The sequence below is a fragment of the Gopherus flavomarginatus genome, chromosome 1 (assembly GCF_025201925.1).
Source record: "Gopherus flavomarginatus isolate rGopFla2 chromosome 1, rGopFla2.mat.asm, whole genome shotgun sequence".
NCBI classification, from domain to species: domain Eukaryota; kingdom Metazoa; phylum Chordata; order Testudines; family Testudinidae; genus Gopherus; species Gopherus flavomarginatus.
The window spans coordinates 199761239-199778467 of NC_066617.1; the positions used below are offsets into that span (position 1 = coordinate 199761239).

The 17229-nt window shown below is 41.2% G+C and overlaps 1 protein-coding gene and 1 long non-coding RNA gene across 6 annotated transcripts in view; one reads left to right on the forward strand and one right to left on the reverse strand.

The window, feature by feature from the left end:
• LOC127055746 (uncharacterized) overlaps positions 1-17229 on the reverse strand; it is a 93124-nt gene that overhangs the window by 12707 nt on the left and 63188 nt on the right. The gene's annotated exons all lie outside the window — the stretch shown is intronic.
• Positions 7027-17229, forward strand: part of BACH1 (BTB domain and CNC homolog 1) — a 41559-nt gene continuing 31356 nt past the window's right edge. Inside the window, exons 1-3 of one of the 5 annotated variants that reach the window (XM_050957810.1) lie at positions 7027-7179; positions 8849-8875; positions 11968-12025. The gene's annotated coding sequence lies outside the window, so the exon portion shown is untranslated. Of the gene's footprint in view, positions 7180-8848; positions 8876-10456; positions 10578-11262; positions 12026-17229 lie in introns of those variants that run through there. The other 4 variants (XM_050957790.1, XM_050957801.1, XM_050957769.1 and 1 more) reach the window with 4 other exon arrangements.

Below are 17229 nucleotides of genomic sequence, written 5' to 3' on the forward strand. Positions count from 1 at the left end.
TTTTGTATATCAAGTTTCAATCCAGAGTAAAAGTTGTTTTTGTTTTGATTTGCTTTTTTCCTCCACCCTCCCACCAAAAAGTCATAAGGGGAAATCTATAAAACTTGTAATGGACCCTTATATTTTATACCCTCATTGTCTTATACTTCTGCAGTAGTTAAGTTTTCTCCTTGTCATTCTTAATTTGCAAATGTAAACATTTCAGATTTTCAACCTGCTCCTGCAGTAAAATTTTTCCTGTTAAACAGTTCACCTAAAGCTGCTTGCCTCATATCTGAATTAAGCAATTTGAGAGTTATGACAAATATCAATATCCATGGAAGTAGGTGGGAACAAGAGAACCATAATCATGCCATAAATGAAGAGCTGCTCTATAAATTGAGATTCAGAATAGGAATCAGTTGCCACTAAAAGCATCAGTAACTCTGGGCCAAATTTCAAGCAAGGACACAATATTCATGTGTGATTATTTTAAATTTACATTAGCAAATTGCTGTCTTTGTTTTCATCTTCTATTGGGGAAAGCTTTATGCCAGCAAAACCAGAAATTACTCGTTATTTTGTAGAAAAACTTTGATTATTCCTGTGAAATGCATTAGCCAACTAAAAAGACTGTATACTCTCATTTCATGTATACTCTCTTTTTAAAGAGCTTGAAAGCAGACACAGAGCCATCCACTGGAAGATAATGTAAACTATTTTCCATCAAAATTTAAAGTTCCAGAATTTTGTCCTCATAATCTTTATATGCATGCTAGTGATACCTGGCAACTGCTCTTCATGATGTCTGATCCTGGTTAATCCTAAATGCAATTTAACAGTTTTTGGGTACTTCTCATGTAAAAATATAGCTGCTTTGATAACCATATAGCCCTTTATAAAATTGTACTTGATTAAAACAGAAACATTTTGCAATTATTAACACTTATGAAATAGGTAATTATTATCCCTATGTTACAGATGGACAAACAGAGGTTAAGTTATTTAGCAGAGTCATGGATACAGATTCATCCCTGATTTTAGTGCTATTACACCAGGGATGAATTTGGCTGGGGAAGGAAAGCCAGGAACTGAGTCCAGAGTGCTGGGGTCCATGACCTGTGATTTAACCAGAAGACAATCCGCTTTCCTAATGGAAGTGTTTTTTCTTAGCTTAAAGGCATCATAATTCCTGCTGAGAACAAATGCTTAAGAGCAAAAAATTAAAAACTAATTATGAGAAATAAAGACAATATAACTATACAAAAAATTTCACAGCCACAAACTAAGATCTAAATTTGTTGTTATTGTTGTTAATAAACGCTATTGAATCCTGCATCTCCCACCCAATCATATATTTGACACCATCCTTGTTTTCTTTGTTGTTTTTCAGCACCCCCTTTGGTGATTTCATATCTTTCCTTGTTGTCTTATCTGCAGAGTTGCAGAAGTGCAGCAGTTGCTTAAAATGTTTTTTTGTACAAGAGCAGCTTACAAATATATACTTCTGCATACTGTAGGATCTTGGAAGGGAAAACGTCGCTTGACCAAATTTTATTTTGTACAACTAATATAATAAAGAATGTTTCATATATTAATCTTACCTTGATTTTGTGTTGCAAAATTGTCAGTTACAAGAGGTATGATTGCTGTTCAGAAATATTAACGCATATTAAAGAGTATAGAACTATTAAGTTGTTTTAAGAATGCTGGATCATGTTACAGCATAGCAAACTGAAAGGAGCATTGTTTTGGGAGGGATGTTTAAAGTTTGTGTGCCAGGTACACAGCAAGTGTTACAATGGAACGATATTAACTTACACTAGCTGAGGATCTGGCCTAGAGTGTTAATGTCTATCTTTAATACAGCTGCTGATGGGTGGCTGGAGTTTTACAGTAATCAAATGTTTTCTTGAAGCTTGTGTACAACTCTGAAATTTAATGGTGTAACTTCCCAGTTCTGGAAGAAATGAGGCCACTGGACATGGAGTGAGCCATCCACAAATGCCACTTGGAACACACAGGGGTGCTCTGTGGCAAGGCAGAGCTGCAACCAGTGCTTCAACCTGCCATTTTGGACAGAACTAGAGGTGTTTGAATAAAGAGAGAACAAGAGAACTATTAATATCAAACACTTCACAAAACCAATAACAAGAGATAGAGAAGTGATCCAACGCAAAGTGAGCCCTAACTCTGCCTTAAATAAACAAAAAAACAATCTCAGAATAACAGTCTCCCCCGATTTCAATATGTGTGGATTTAAACTGACCGGTTAGGGAAAAAGAATAGACAAAAATCAGGAACTCCATGATACTTTTCCCTGGCTTCTATCAGAATTAAGTTGGTATAATGACTACTGAAGAGTAGCCATCAGCTGAGGAGCTCTTTCACTTGAAAAAGGAAATGTTTTGGTGCACAAGGGGCTGCTTAGCCCACTGTGCAGAGTCTGAATGTACTGATCACTGCTGTACAAGCTCTTAGTTTTAGGGAATTCTGCCTGGGCTTGCACTGCAAGAAAAAGATGCAAGAGTAGGAATCCAGTTAACATGGTATCTTTAGAAAAAGAATGTTAGGACATGCATGAATAAAAACAACTTCAAAAATAGTAAAAAATATTTCTTCAAACTTAAGTAGTTTTTCCTTCCTCAATGTTTAGCTTCAGATATTTTTGAGTTATGCAAGTGCATTCATTCCAGTCTGAACATGAGGGGAACTTCGCCCACAACTGGCATAACTAAAAAGGTCTGACAGGATTTTTGCTAACACCTTCCCCAAAAAAATCATAGATAGGCTGACACTATGCAGAGAAACTTTCTCTATAAAAGCAATTTGCAAAAGGTATGAGCACCTGAAAAAGCAAGAATGAAAGAAAGATACAGTAATTTAGTCTTAACTGTGTATTCATGCCCCATGAATGTATTCCTATAATACAGATTAAAGAGTCTTGTTTCTAATTCCTAGAGAGGGAGACCTGCAGCAATCTGCTTCTTTACACACTTGCTATTGTGCCTTTTACAACTGCTATCTTTAATTTTTCCACTGAGGTTCAGGAAGCAAGATACCTTGTCCATCATTTTGTGTGGAGAACTTGATGACTTCATAGAATATCAGGATTGGAGAGGACCTCAGGAGGTTATCTAGTCCCACCCCCTGCTTAAAGCAGGACCAATCCCCAGGCAGATTTTTGCCCCAGATGCCTAAATGGCCCTCTCAAAGATTGAACTCACAATCCTGGGTTTAGCAGGTCAGTGCTCAAACCACTGAGCTATCCTTCCCCCCATGATGAATTTGGGGCCAGATTTTGTACCCTGCTGCAATCTCTTTACACTACTCCAGGAGCATAAAGGGGGAAGCACAGCCTGTAAAGGGATTTCCAGTGTGAGATAATGCTGGCAGAGAGGTCCTACATCACATTCTTGCACAGTGCTGCAAGGATGCAGCAGACGACATCAGGGTGGGGAGCATTCTGCTCAAAGGCTATTTTGGATTGCACAGCAGACCCCGGGGCTGCTCCATGTTGATTGGGAGATGGGGATTCCTCTAGCTGAGGCCAGACTTTGGAACCACTAAGCCACTTTTTACCTCACTCTCCATGTGGGCTCAACCTGTAAGGCACAGCATAAATCTGATCCCTGGTTCATAGATTCACAGGCGAGGTATACACTAAACAAATTTGCAAATATAGCTATATTGGTAAACCCTCCTAGTGCTGATGCAGCTCATACCAGCAAAAAAGTACTGGGGTAATTTATAGCAGTTTGGTGAGCAAAATAAATCATACTGGCAAAAGCACTTTTATACTAGTGTAATTGCATCTACACTAGGGCTTTTGCTGGTATAGAGTAGACCTTGCCATAGACTTTAAGGCCAGAAGGGACCAGGGACCCCTACTACCCTGTAGTCTGACCTCCTGCATAACACCTAAGAACCTAACTTAATAATTTCTGCAATAAACCCATAAGTTCTGGTGTCTATAATCCTAAAAATGTTTTAGAACTAATTAGAGGGGATGGAGCAGCCACTGCAAAACCCAAGATTGAACTAGGGAGCAGGGAACAGGACCCAAAAGAAACTGGAATGGGCCTGGGAGCAGGCCGGGATCCCTGGAACTGTCCTTTCCAGCGTGGAGCCAGCTGTCTCCCCTGTTCTCCCCCCAGCCAAGTCGCAGTACCTCCCCTCACTCCCTCTCCTCTCCCTTCACCCCTCCCATTCACAGGGAGCTTCTGCCTTTCCCCAGTATGGGCTGAGAAGTCTTCAGAAAGGAAATCTGGGAATAAGCAAGTTCTTGGGAGAAGGCTTGATCTGGATTTTGTGTCATTTTGAGTTCCTTTTGTGAATAAAACCAACCCACAGGAGGTGAATAAGTTTTGACTCATTACAACTAGAATGAACTGTTTAAAAGCAAGGTGGAAGAAATTCATGTGGTGGTGTTGCCTTCTGTTTAGACTGTGAACTAACATATAGGGTGATGGCTTCCCGTCTGTTCTTCTGATGGGTACATATGGACTAGAGATCCACTTGTACTGAAATTAGACACTCGTGTGTGCCTCAACTGTACCCTTCTCCAAGATTGATAAAAGCGTGGTAAATTCTTGCAGTATTTGACATTTTTGCTCCTGGAGTCATGCAATTATATGAGAATCTCAATTTTCATTAAATAAAAATGGACGGTTCTAGTCCTGATTGCAGAGAAAGGCTTGAAAAAGCACACCCTATCACCTCCAAAAGCCTAAGGCAAAGCAAAACAATTCCATTTAAATATCATGACTTCTGAATAGAGCTGGTTGGAACATTTTCAGCAAAATGTTTCACAGAGACATATGAGTTTCATAGAACGGGGCGCAGCAAGGGGGAGACTCAGGATATGTCTACAAGTGCTACAGTAGCATAGCTGCAGCTACACTGCTGAAACACTGTAGTGTAGACAGTTACTATGGCAACAGAGGGATTTTTCTATCAGTGTACCATAGGTAATCTCCCTGCCCCTCCGAAGAGGCAGAAGCTATGTTGATGAAGGAATTCTGGTATAAACCAGTTCTTACTGGCTTGCTCATATGCGGGTTAGGGCACTAGGGAGGAAGACAAAGGTTCAAATCCTGGAGTAATCTGGGATGAAACCCTCTGGCACACATCCCGACACGCTTCCCTAATAGAAAAGCTCAGGTTTCGATCTGAAAAGAGACCTGGTAGTAATGGGGGGACTCTTAACCACACAGACATTTATTGGAACAGCAGTATGGCAAAACACAAAATTTCCAATAAATTCTTGAAATGTATTGATGACAACTTTTTGTTTCAGAAAGTGGAGGCGGTAACCAGGGGACAAGTCATTTTAGACTTGAATCTCAGCAACAGAGAAGAATTGGTTGTAAATTTTAAGGTGGTAGGCAGTTTGGGTGAAAGTGATCATGAAATTATAGTTTTCATGATTCCAAGGACAGGAAGGAATGTGAACAGCAGAATAAGGACAATTGACTTAAAAAAAGCAGACTGTAACAAACTCAGAAAACTGGTATGTAAGGTCCTGTGGGAAGAAAAATTCAACAGATAAAGTAGTTAAGGAGACCTGGCAGTTTCTCAAGGAGAAAACAGTAAAGGCACAACTACAAACTATCCTAATGCAAAGGAAACATAAGAAGAATAGGAAAAGGTCAAGATGGCTCTATCATGAGCTCTTTTAAATCAAAAAGGAATCCTACAAACTGTGGAATAGAGAATATCTAGTAGTACTGCTGAAAAGAATCTAGGGATAATAGTAGATCATAAATTGAATATGAGTCAACAATATGTTGCAGTTGCAAAAAAGGCTAACATAATTATGGGATCTATTAACAGGAGTGTTGTATGTAAGGCAAGGGAAGTAATTGTCCCACTCTGCTTGGCACTATTGAGGCTTCAGCTGTAGTGTTCAGTTCTGGGCACCACACTTAAGGAAAAATGTGAACAAATTGGAGTCCCCAGGAGAGCAACAAAAATGATAAAAGGTTTAGAAAACCTAACCTATGAGAAAGGGTTAAAAGAACTGGGCATGTAGTCTAGAGAAAGAAGACTGAGGAGGGACCTAATCATCTTTAGATATATTTAGGGCTGTAATAAAGGGGCTATGATCAACTGTTCTCCGTGTTCATTGAAGGTGAGCTTAATTTGCAGCAAGGGATATTTAGATTGGATATTAGGAAAACCTTCCTAATTATAAGGATAGTTAAGCTCTGAAATAGGCTTTCAAGGGAAGCTGTGGAAGCCCAATCACTGGAGATTTTTAAGAACTGGTTGGATAATCACCTGTCAAGGAGCGTCTAGATTTACTTGTTCCTGCCTCGGTGCAGGGGGCTGGAGCTGAGGACTTGTCACATCACTTCCAGCCCTATGTTTCTACACAATTTTATTTCCTCAAACATATTGAAAGGTTTGGGGGGCTTTTGTCTGTTCCAATGTGGAACGAAACCAAATTTCAAAAGTTGCCATGCTGTGGAATTGTTGCCCTCCACTTGGTGCCACCCTGCCTCCTCTGAGGTACAGCAACCCTGCAATGAACCAGCCCACAAAACTGGCCAGCTGGCAACGTGTACTGAGCACCTTTACAGGTTTCCCAGAACAGTTCCCTCAGAAAAGGCACAAGCCTGGGACAACCAGGGCAGGTGGCACTGGCAACCCCATGTTGTTGGGTGGGCGGGGGGTCCACGCGTGGGTAAGCAGGGGGCTGTGCCAGCTCTCCAGGGTGACAGGCACAGCGGGCCATGGGGCCGTGGCTTTAGGAGAGTGGCGCTGAGCTCTGCGCTTAACACTCCCCCGAGACAGCACCCGCCCCTCCCCCAGGGCACTCTGTTCCCCCACCATGCCCCGATCCCGGAGGGCGGGAAGCAGAACGTTCCAACACCAAACTGCCACGCTCGCGCCTCCCGGGGTCCAGTCCCTAACCGCCCCTGGGCCGAGGGAAACCGAGACAGTTGTTCCACACGCGCACGCGCGGTGCAATCGACGTAGGCGTCATAGCGTCAAGCGGGACTGCTGTGTCCAATCAGCGGGCGGCGAGTGGGAGGGTGGAGGAGGAAGGCTGGGTGATGTTGTTGCGAGTCACCTGATTCTTGTCGCTGCGGGTTGGGGCAGCCGAGCCAGGGACTGGAGTGGGGAGGAAGCGCCTGCCCGAGGGTGACGGTGCTCGCGGGACCGGCGGCGACAGACGAGCAGGGGGGTGCTGGGGTGAGCCAGCTGCGGCGCGCGGGGGTGGCGGCGGAGGGGGCTGGTGCTGCTGGGCTCGCGCAGGGGCAGTGAGCGCCGGTGTCCCGCGCGGCGGCGGGTGGAGGGATTGCCCGTGCTCGCCTCGGGTACCCGCCACTCGCGGGGTGGGGGCCTCCCCGTGCGCGCGCGCGGGTGGGGGAGACGGGAGCGCGCGCTGTGGCTAGGGGACCCCAGGTCACGCCGCTCTGCGCAGCGCTTTGAGATCCGCTGGGGGCGGCCCCAGGCCGGTTCTCCTGCTGGGGGCCCCGTCCGTGCGCTGCGGCTGGTGGGGAGCTCGGTGGGGAGGGACCGTGTCTTCCCCTGGTACTCGGGCAGTATACGGCCAATGCGCCGGGACAGCTGCCCCCGCGCTGGCCTGCTCCGCCCGCGACTGCCCCGAGCGAGCAGGGGTTGCCCCGGACCATGAAGCCGTGCTGGGCCGAGCGCTGAGATGTTGCTTGTTAGCTCGGCGGGATGAGCAGCTCTGTGCAGCCGTCGGGGCCAGTGTAGGGAAAGGTAAATAGGAGCTGCCTCCTCTCCCCGCCCGCGTGGCTTTGTGTCTTCAGGTTTTTCCACTGAACTCTGGCAGATAACAGCAGCTGGCTTCGGCGCGGTCAGCACGCCGCTTGCTCTCTTGCAGAATCTGGCATCTGATTATTCATCTTTTCCCTTCTGCATGTGCACATGTCTGTGTGCTCCAGGCACATCGTGCGCGCCCGAACACTGGAAAATCTCCCTCCTCTTTAAAACAAAGGAGCCCCTCAATGTTACTAATTTGGGATTAACTGTTTGGTTTTGATGATAAAATATCTTCTACAAATCCTAAATCTGAATATTACAGTATCTGTCATCAGTTGTAGTAGCCCAGGAGGATTCATTTTAGACTTTCCTGGGGAGATGTACTTTTTATCTGTACTGTGAAATGCCTAGCATGTGAAGGGCAATGTAAAATAAAATTGAAAATGAGAATTATGGGGGAATCATCACCAATTTCACTGCTAAATTAGCATTTAGAGGACATGTATTGGCATTTTTAGCACCATAATATTGTAGTAATTTCAAATTCATACAGCACTGCAACTTTCTAGGTGCTAGAGTCTGTCATTTTTTCTTCTGTTTTGATCAGTTACAAGCAATTATACAGTTCCAAAACATATTAAGGATGAAAGAGAAAATAATTTGACACACACATTTGAGAAAAGTGGATGAAAAGTAAGAGCGTGGTGGTAGTGTTATATGTGAAAGTTATAGTCTGTGCCAGGGGACAACCCAAATTATGCTTGCACAACTCTCGCAAAGAAAAACCCAGTGAAGACACAGGTCTCAGAGCCCAGGCTCCAGCCCCAGAAGGAATACCCACACTGTTATTTTTAGCCCGGCAAGGTGAGCCCCAGCAGCTGGAGTCAATTGACCCAGGCACTGCAACTCAGCACAATGGATTTCTTTGCTGCCTATTCATACCCTAAGAGTGATTATGCTCCCCTGAACTCTGAAGTAATGCTGTAGTTGTCTGTTCAAAATCATTGCCATATTCAAAAACAAACATGGGTTTGAAATTCCCATAGCGCACTAAATTCAATATAAATTTTCATGCTTTTGTGGATTTGTCAATCTTAATATTGTTTTAAATTGTGTGCGTTTAAATGTCTAGGCTCCAATCCTGTAAACGGTTGCGTATGTGAGTAATTTTACTGAATTAATTTGGACTATTCATGGGTATGAGTGTTTTCAAGATTGGGGACCTAGTTAATACATTGTTTGATGCTAAACATTTCATGCACTTCATAATGGGGGAATATTTTAGGCTATGTTAATTTGGTTTTAGTATAAAGTATCAGAAATTGCTTGTGGCTATTGGAGTCAGCATGTGTTAGATAGTTGCCCTTATCATTTGCTGCTGTTGGAATCACCCAATGTAAAAGCTGTCCTTATATTTTATTGCCCAGTCTAACATGACACCACCATTGTGGGTGTGAAAGGGGTGTTTTCATACATGAGTGATAGGATCGAGTCTCAAGTAATCTTATTCCAAAATTCATGAAATTATAATCTGCAGAAACATAGATCAAATAGGCAGAATTCTTCTTTCCTGTTACGTAAATTCAGGAAATTTATGTTCACATGAGTCCCACACACACTTTTTGGTATATCCTGCTCCAGTTTTTCCCAATGCATGGGGCATGCTAGCTAGGCATATGTGTGGAAAGGCCTCTTAGTTGTTTTCCAGAATTTCAGTTTTATTGGTTGGGTTTTTTTAATCTGTAGCTGTTGTGATTGTGGAAAGAATCTTTTTGAGCCTGTATGTGCTGTAGAGTTACTACAGGTCTTGGCCACACATGATTACCCTTAACTCAGCTGCTTTGGTGCTTTTAGCTTGAGTTGATTGTTTGAGGAGGGGAGAATAGGCTAAAACTCGAATGATGGCAACTCATCAGCTGTTAGTTTGCATCCATCCTACAGAGTGTGTTAACACCACTGAAGTGCTGCTAGTCCTCCATTATCTTCCTCATCTCTCACCCTGTGCCCAGAAAATACCAATAAGAAAGAATTCTTAGAGTGGCCCAATTTACTACAGCACTAAGAACCGTGGGATGTGCCCCCAGAAATCTAGTTTCACACACAAATGAGTGCACTGCCAGTGTGGATGCAACTCTAATATTGTTTTACATTGTGGCCACTCACTCTATTTAGGCTAAGGCCTCATCTTCACTAGGAAAAGTCTTGTTCTGAACTCGCATTAGGTAACACATAGTAGTTTTTAGTTTTCACGTGAGTTAGCAGGTCAAGGTTCCAATGGGAGAACCTAGGGTTTACTTCAACCAGCTAACTTGTGTGACTACTACAAATTGCTTTGCTTTCACTAGGATTTTACCTTGTGTTAGTTACTGCATGTTAGCTGACATGAGTTAACAATACCCCTTTTCCTGGGGAATACGCACCCAACTTGCCACGAGTAACTTGAGCATAGATAATTAAAGTTATCTCTGCTATGAAAACATACCCTACAAGAAGCTAGGTTATCACGTGGCCTGCTAACATGTCTTCAGATGTTAGTCTGCATCTTGTTGTGCGTTGAGGTCTTTTCAGTCATGTTAAGACAACACAATTGAAAACCAGACCTGTTTTCCTTTTCCATGGGGTCATTTCTTTATGAGCGGATCTTGGATGGTATGTCAGTTGATGTGTATATACCTATGGTAGGTACATAGATCACAGTAGCTCAGAGCTTTTCAAATATTAATGACTCTTTTCCTCACAGGCCTCATATGAGGTAGGAAAGTTTAATCCATATTTTCTATGTGAAGACTGAGGTACAGAGAGACTGACTTGCCTGAGGTCGCACATGGAGTCTGGGTGACTAAGCTGCAAAGTGAAGCTAGGTCTCTTGAGTAGCTGTCCTGTGCCTAACCACAAGACTATCTTCCCTTCCCTGTGTCCTGCACATTGTAGTCAAATTTATTTATGCCTCTGTCCTCACTGAGATGAAATCTTTAAAATTTTTACTTTTACGTTTTTTATTCAGTCTACTCTCTGAAAACTTATTTCAGTTTTGCAAATGTTTATTTGAAAAGCTTTTTCAATTGAATATAAAAGTGGGCAGGGTTAGATTTTTAGATCAAGTATTTTAAAATTGTTTCTCAAATGTAACTGCTTCTGTTAAATCCTTCATGATGACTCTTGGTTCTTTCTCAGATTTAGTAATTAATGTATAAGAATTCTGCACTGTTAATTCTCTATTTTATTATACATGTTTGTACACCTGTGTATGTATTCAAACAGTTTCCCCAGTACTAATCAAGTAACAAAATCCTTAGGGCTGTGTTTAAAGCCATTGCATGTCATTTTCCATACTTAAACAATGTTAAAGAATTAAGAAATTCTTGAATTAAGAAATGAAACGATTTAAATCTAAAATATATGAAACAATTCACATTTTTAGGAGGGAATAAGTTTGCATAGCTTCCAAGTCTTGAGGGTGAAGGTGAAGGATTTTACCTTTTAAATAAAGCCAGGAGCTGACAGTAAACTGTTAATTAGTATACCTTGTATAAAATATATAAACCTTGTATAAAAATTTAAGAATATTTTTTTTCTCTAACTCTCGGAGTGTTCATAAATGTGAATGTTTTATTCTGGAACTTGTCTCAATGTGAGACACTTCTTTGTGAGTATAAAGTAATGGTGTCTGAAGGTGGGTAGAAGTTTAGAAGATGCAACTTTATGACCATGTGATCTGCTTCATGGATTTAACATAAGTCACGTTACAACAATTTCACTCTTACCCTAAATTGACTTATTGTGGTCCATCCCAATCCTCTTTTAGAAAGTCAAACTGTCACAGTGCTTTTAAGTTTTTCTTGAAATGTGAGCTATGCCCATGATAGGTTTCTCTATAATTGCACTGTTTTTCACAAGAATTTCTTTTGAATGCTATCAGGGTGAGAATTTATGGAGGATGGAAGATAGGAGTGGGGACTTCTAAATCCCATGCCCAACGTTAAAAATGTTTAAAATTAAAACTTCTACCCAGAAAAGCATAATAAAGCTATTACTGGCCCTGACCCAAACAGTTAATGTTGAGTAACAAGTGAGTCAAACATGCTCTAAGATAAGGAAGAATTAGGTTTAGTAATGGAAACATTTTCTAGCTTTAGAATATTCTACTTTAGTATAGCTTCTTTGGGGAAATAATGTGCAAACTGCGTTATTCATTGTTGAAAACTTGCCTGATTTTATTGAGGGTTTTTTTGTATTTTTTTTTCCTTAAAGTTTCAGCTTCCAGAGTCCTACCACTGCGTGGGAATCGTGGCTTTCATTTTTTTAAAAGGTAAACTGTTAGCTCACATGACTTCTAAGAAAACTTGGACATGGTGAATCCTAAAACCTTTAAAAAACCGAAACAGAAGGCAAATTGAAACAATTCCAAGTCTGTTTTCAGAATCTCATGGATTTTTAAGACAAAAAAATGATTTTGCTGGCCCCTGACTACTTAATTTCGATTCAGCAGAGCTCTAAATAATACTGTGATGATAGTCCTGTGTCGGCATAGAGACATACTAGATGACCTAATAAGCTCTTACAGAAATTACGTAAATTATATAATTAATTAATTGAAGTACAATGTTAGTATTGTGCCAGATGCTTTGACTAGTGTCTCAAAGAATACAATTTTGTTCTTATTTTATGAATGAGGTAACTGCTTCTTTTGTTTTATGTTGGGGGAAAAAAAGCAAATTAATACTATCTTAATTTTTTCCTTTAAAAATCATCCTGGTTCCTTTAAAAATGTTTTCAAAATAAAGATGAACAAAAACAGAATGCTTGTTCATGCCTTGTCAGCATAACATCATGAATCAGCAACTCTTAACTACTGCAAGCATCCATCTGAAACATAACTCTGTATCCATAAAAGGAGAGTGAGTTGGGGGAAAGGGCATAGATATAAAACTGTTATTTAAAACCTATTGCTAACGTCTTGTTGAACTGCCAAGTAGCCACACTGGTTCTCTTAATGGTAGTAAATACTTAGTTCTTTCCATCTGTAGATTTCAAAGCTTTTTTCTTAAAAAAAGAAAAGTATAAGTGTCATCCCTATTTTGCAGATGAGGAAATGGATGTAGGTATAGTGACTTTCTTAAGGTTGAATAGCAGCTCAATGTTCGAGTCAAGAACGGAACCCGGATTTCTTGTCTCCGGATCTATTGCCCTATCTGATTATGACATTGTCTTTTAACTGTTTAAGAACTTAAAACTTTGTCAAAGTGCAAACATTAGTTACATGCAGAGTGATGCAGGCCACCTTTGTCTGTATTAGCAGCTACTAATGGCTACAAGTCCCACACTCTGTCTATTCAAGTGATAAATGTCTTACTGTCTTTGTGGCACAGTGGACAAATGAAACTGCTTCTAGACCTCTAAATCAGATCAGATTGCAGTTACTAGAGAGTCATTCTATCTTAGTTATGCAGTTCATGCGGAGTTCCTGAAGAGGTTAACTGCGCATAAGTGTTCAGAAGGTGTGACTTATCCTGCTTATCACAAAGGATTAATATCCCAAATGTGGTACTAATTAAAATGGATAATTGTCATCATGTTCTACACAGATTATGAAGAAACAGAGTCATGCTTGCTATGTTGGAAAGTTCTGCAGGTGGGAGGGTGGGAATTGTCTTGAGGGGGAAATGTCTGATGGCCCCAGATTTAGAAGTAAAGGAAAACATGCTCACAGAGTTAGCTGACTGGTGGAAAACACATCTGTAACTGTCATAAACAGATAGCTAAGGGTTAATGTCTCTTTCACCTGTAAAGGGTTAACAAACAGTGACCTGCAGACACCTGACCAGAGGACCAATCAGGAGACAAAATACTTTCAAATCTCGTGGAGGGAAGCTTTTGTTTGTGGGTTTGGCTTTGTTCTCTCTGGGTCCTGGACGGGACTAGAGGTGCAACCAGGTTTCTGCCAATCTCCCTGCTACAGTCTCTTATCTATTCAGAATTGTGAGTAAGAAAAGGTGGTCATAGTCTTTTAATTTGTTTTTTTTTAATTTACATATGTGTACTTGCTGGAAGTAGCTTAAATTGTGTTTCTGCTGGAGAAAGTTTCTTTCTGTTGTTTATAGTTGAAAGACCCTGTAACTGTTTACCATCTAAAGTGCAGAGATGAACCTTTTACTTTTTCTTTCTTTCTTATTAAAAGTTTTGCTTTTAAGACCTGTTTAATTTTTTTCTCCTAGTTAAGGTTCAAGGGAATTGGTGGGGAGAAGGGAAGGATAAATTTTCTCTTTGTGTTATATTCACGCAGCTTGTATTGCCTCTGGGTGAGGGGGAAGGGAACAGTCCTCGGTGTGGTGATTCAAGAAGTTGAATCAGGTGATCTCCTAGTGTTCCCAGGGCGGGAAGGAGCTGGGAGGAAGAAGAGAGGGGGAAGGGAATGGTTTATTCCCCTTTGTTGTGAGACTCAGGGAATCTGGGTCTTGGGGTCCCCAGGGAAGGTTTTGGGGGGACCAGAGGGTATCAGGCCCTGGAAAATTCCTGATTGGTGGCAGCCTATCAGATCTAAGGTGGTAATTAAGCTTAGGGGAATTCATGCTAGTACCCATATTTTGGACGCTAAGGTCCAGAATTGGGAATTATACTACAACATGTTGGCAGCGGTTGGGATAGTAGAATCCAAAAGCCAGTAAAATTATTAATTTTTTTTTCTCTGTTAGCTGCTTGTAAGCAGAGAGAAGGGTTTGTTTTTTTTAAACCTACAGCCAGTGAATTTTTTTTTTCCTTGCTCAGTCTAGCTGTGCATAGAAATGGCCTCAGGCAAGGGCCATTAAGTTAACAGGGGTCTTTTGTTAGACAATAGAACTCCAGCTGTGAGTCAACTACACCAGCAGAACACACATGCAAATGAAGGTTTTCCTTTTGTTCTAGTTTCATTCGGGAAGGCTTGTTAGAAACACTCTGTTGCTTAGCAACAGAGCAGGCAGCAGAGGAACAGTAATTCAGACAGTAAACCAGCAGAGGACACCCCAACAAAAGAAAACAGGAACCATGACTTCCAAGGCAAAAATGGAGGCAGAGTAACAAATCAAAGAAGCAGACCACAGGCGACAAATGGAAAAAAGAGAAAAAGAGGTGGAGCTGAAAGAAAGGGAAGAAAACATCAAACTGGCAGCCCATAAAAGAGAACAAGAAGACAAAGATGTAACCCACCAACGAGAACTGGAAAAACAACAAAAACAGAGTGAAGAGAGGGAAAAAGAGAGAAAGCATGAAATGGACTTGGCGCGGGCCAGGGAGGATGCTCCAGCCAGTCCTAACAACCCTGCTCCAATGATTGTTCCACATCACAAGAAATTTCCCACCTACAAGGCAGGCGATGACACTGAGGGCTTCTTAGAAAATTTTGAAAGGGCCTGCCTTGGGTACAGCATCTCTGAAGACCAGTACATGGTAGAATTGAGGCCACTGCTCAGTGGACCCTTAGGAGAGGTGGTGGCTGAAATGCCTAAGGAGAAAATGAACGATTATAAACTTTTTCAAACCAAGGCCAGATACAGAATGAGGATAACACCTGAACATGCCCGTCGGTGGTTCAGAACCCTAAAATAGAAACCAGATGTGTCATTCCCCTGACACGCCTACGACATTGCAAAGAATTATGAAGCCTGGATATCAGGAACAAAGGTTAACAATCTGGACGAGCTGCACCTCCTGATCCAAATGGAACAGTTCTTAGATGGTATTCCTGAGGAAATGGAGAGGTACATCCTAGATGGGAAACCCAAAATGGTAATCGAGGCGGGGGACTAATACCTGAGTCTGAGAATGGTGGTTCAGATCTTCCTCCGTTTGGGGACCTCAGAAATGTATTTGTTTACCATCTGGTTAAACAAGAAGCTGCTCCTGGTGCCAAGAAAACATTGTTCTGGCAAGTTGAGCCTTCTCCATACATTGATGAAAGAAGCTTGCATGTGCTTTCCCAGCTAGTTCCTATGAAGATAGCAAATGTCCTGATTAGAGCTGGGAAAGTTGATGAAATGTGTACAGCTATCATACTAATGCTATACTAGTAAAGACAAATGTGGTCTGTTGGAGTTGGTATTAGCTAAGGCCTCAGACTACTTGGCAACCTAGACCTAAATTCTATGGCAAGATTCCAGTGTTTTGAAACACTGGTGCAGTACATGGGAAATTCTGCAGCTGCCTCATTTAAACTATAAAAAGTAGGTTTTTAATATTTAAGTAAATGAAATAATGCAACCAATAGAGTGTCTCATGTCTATTATGGTAGTATATGAAATTGATCTTATGATTTCTCCATACTTCCGGTGTTTGGTATGTCAAAGCTTTTTGTATGGACAACACAAATGGAGAAGCCGGAGGTGCTTGCAGTTGAGTAGATGGCAATTTGGAGGTGTGGGAGGCAGTTAAGGATTGTGGGATAAGCACAGTTGTTGGATGTTTTTATTAAAATGACCAGCAGTGAAATAGTGAACAGCGGTGACATTTAAACTGTCTTTTTTAGGTTTAAAGCTTACATCATTGAGATACATGTATCATTCATACCTCTTGCCTATTGTGTTTCAGATTGCCTGTAGACTCTAGTATTGCACCAGTTTGTACAGGCTAACACTTTCAGGGTTTTCTTTGCTGCCATAAGGGCTAGAAAGTTCTTTCTGAGGCACAACTCTTTACTGAGAAATGGATTTAATAGTAAATTCTGCCGTCACAAAGTATGCAAGGCTCAGATTCTTTTGTTTTTAAAAAGATGATCAGAATGAGTCTGATCATATCACTATGATGCCACCTTTTCTATTCTAATCCAGTATATTTCTCTGACTTATGAGAACTGAATCATGGCATCTCAAGTTCTGATTTCTTGGGATGCTCTGCTAGGAAGACTTGATGTAAAAGGAGTTTTTTGCTATGAAAAGACTGACAAACTAAAATACCTCATACAGGATACTGCTGGACTCTTGTATTTGTTTGAGGCTTGCTTTGAGACTAACTTGCTTTATACTCATTTAGTAGTTATCTTGCCCTGTAATGTATATGGTAATATAGTTTCTCTACACCTTTTGGGTGGGGCTGGGTGCATTGTCTACGTTAGGAGCTATATTGGCAAAGCACTTCTAATGTAGACCTGGCCTAGGACTCCAGTGATGATTTTTATTTTATTTTTTTTTTTTAAACAAGAACTGTGAGTAACTGCAACTTTGGCTCTCTATTACCACTAACTTATTCTGATCTTAAAATGTAACTTTGTTTAAAGCATTCCAATGTAATACAATTATTACAATACAGATGTGTAAAACTTTAAACCAATGAATTATTTGTTTTAATAAGAATAACACCAGAAACACACAACTGTTCTATAGAACTGATAGGCTTTTTCTACCTTGAAAAGTGACTTGAGGTGGCTGTTGCTGTTGGGTTGTTTTTTTTTAAACCCACTTTCTTACTCAAATCTTTCCATTGTGTGTTTTTGGCAATATCTGTTTACTTTAGAGAGAAATTATTTTGTGTTGCTTTTTACTT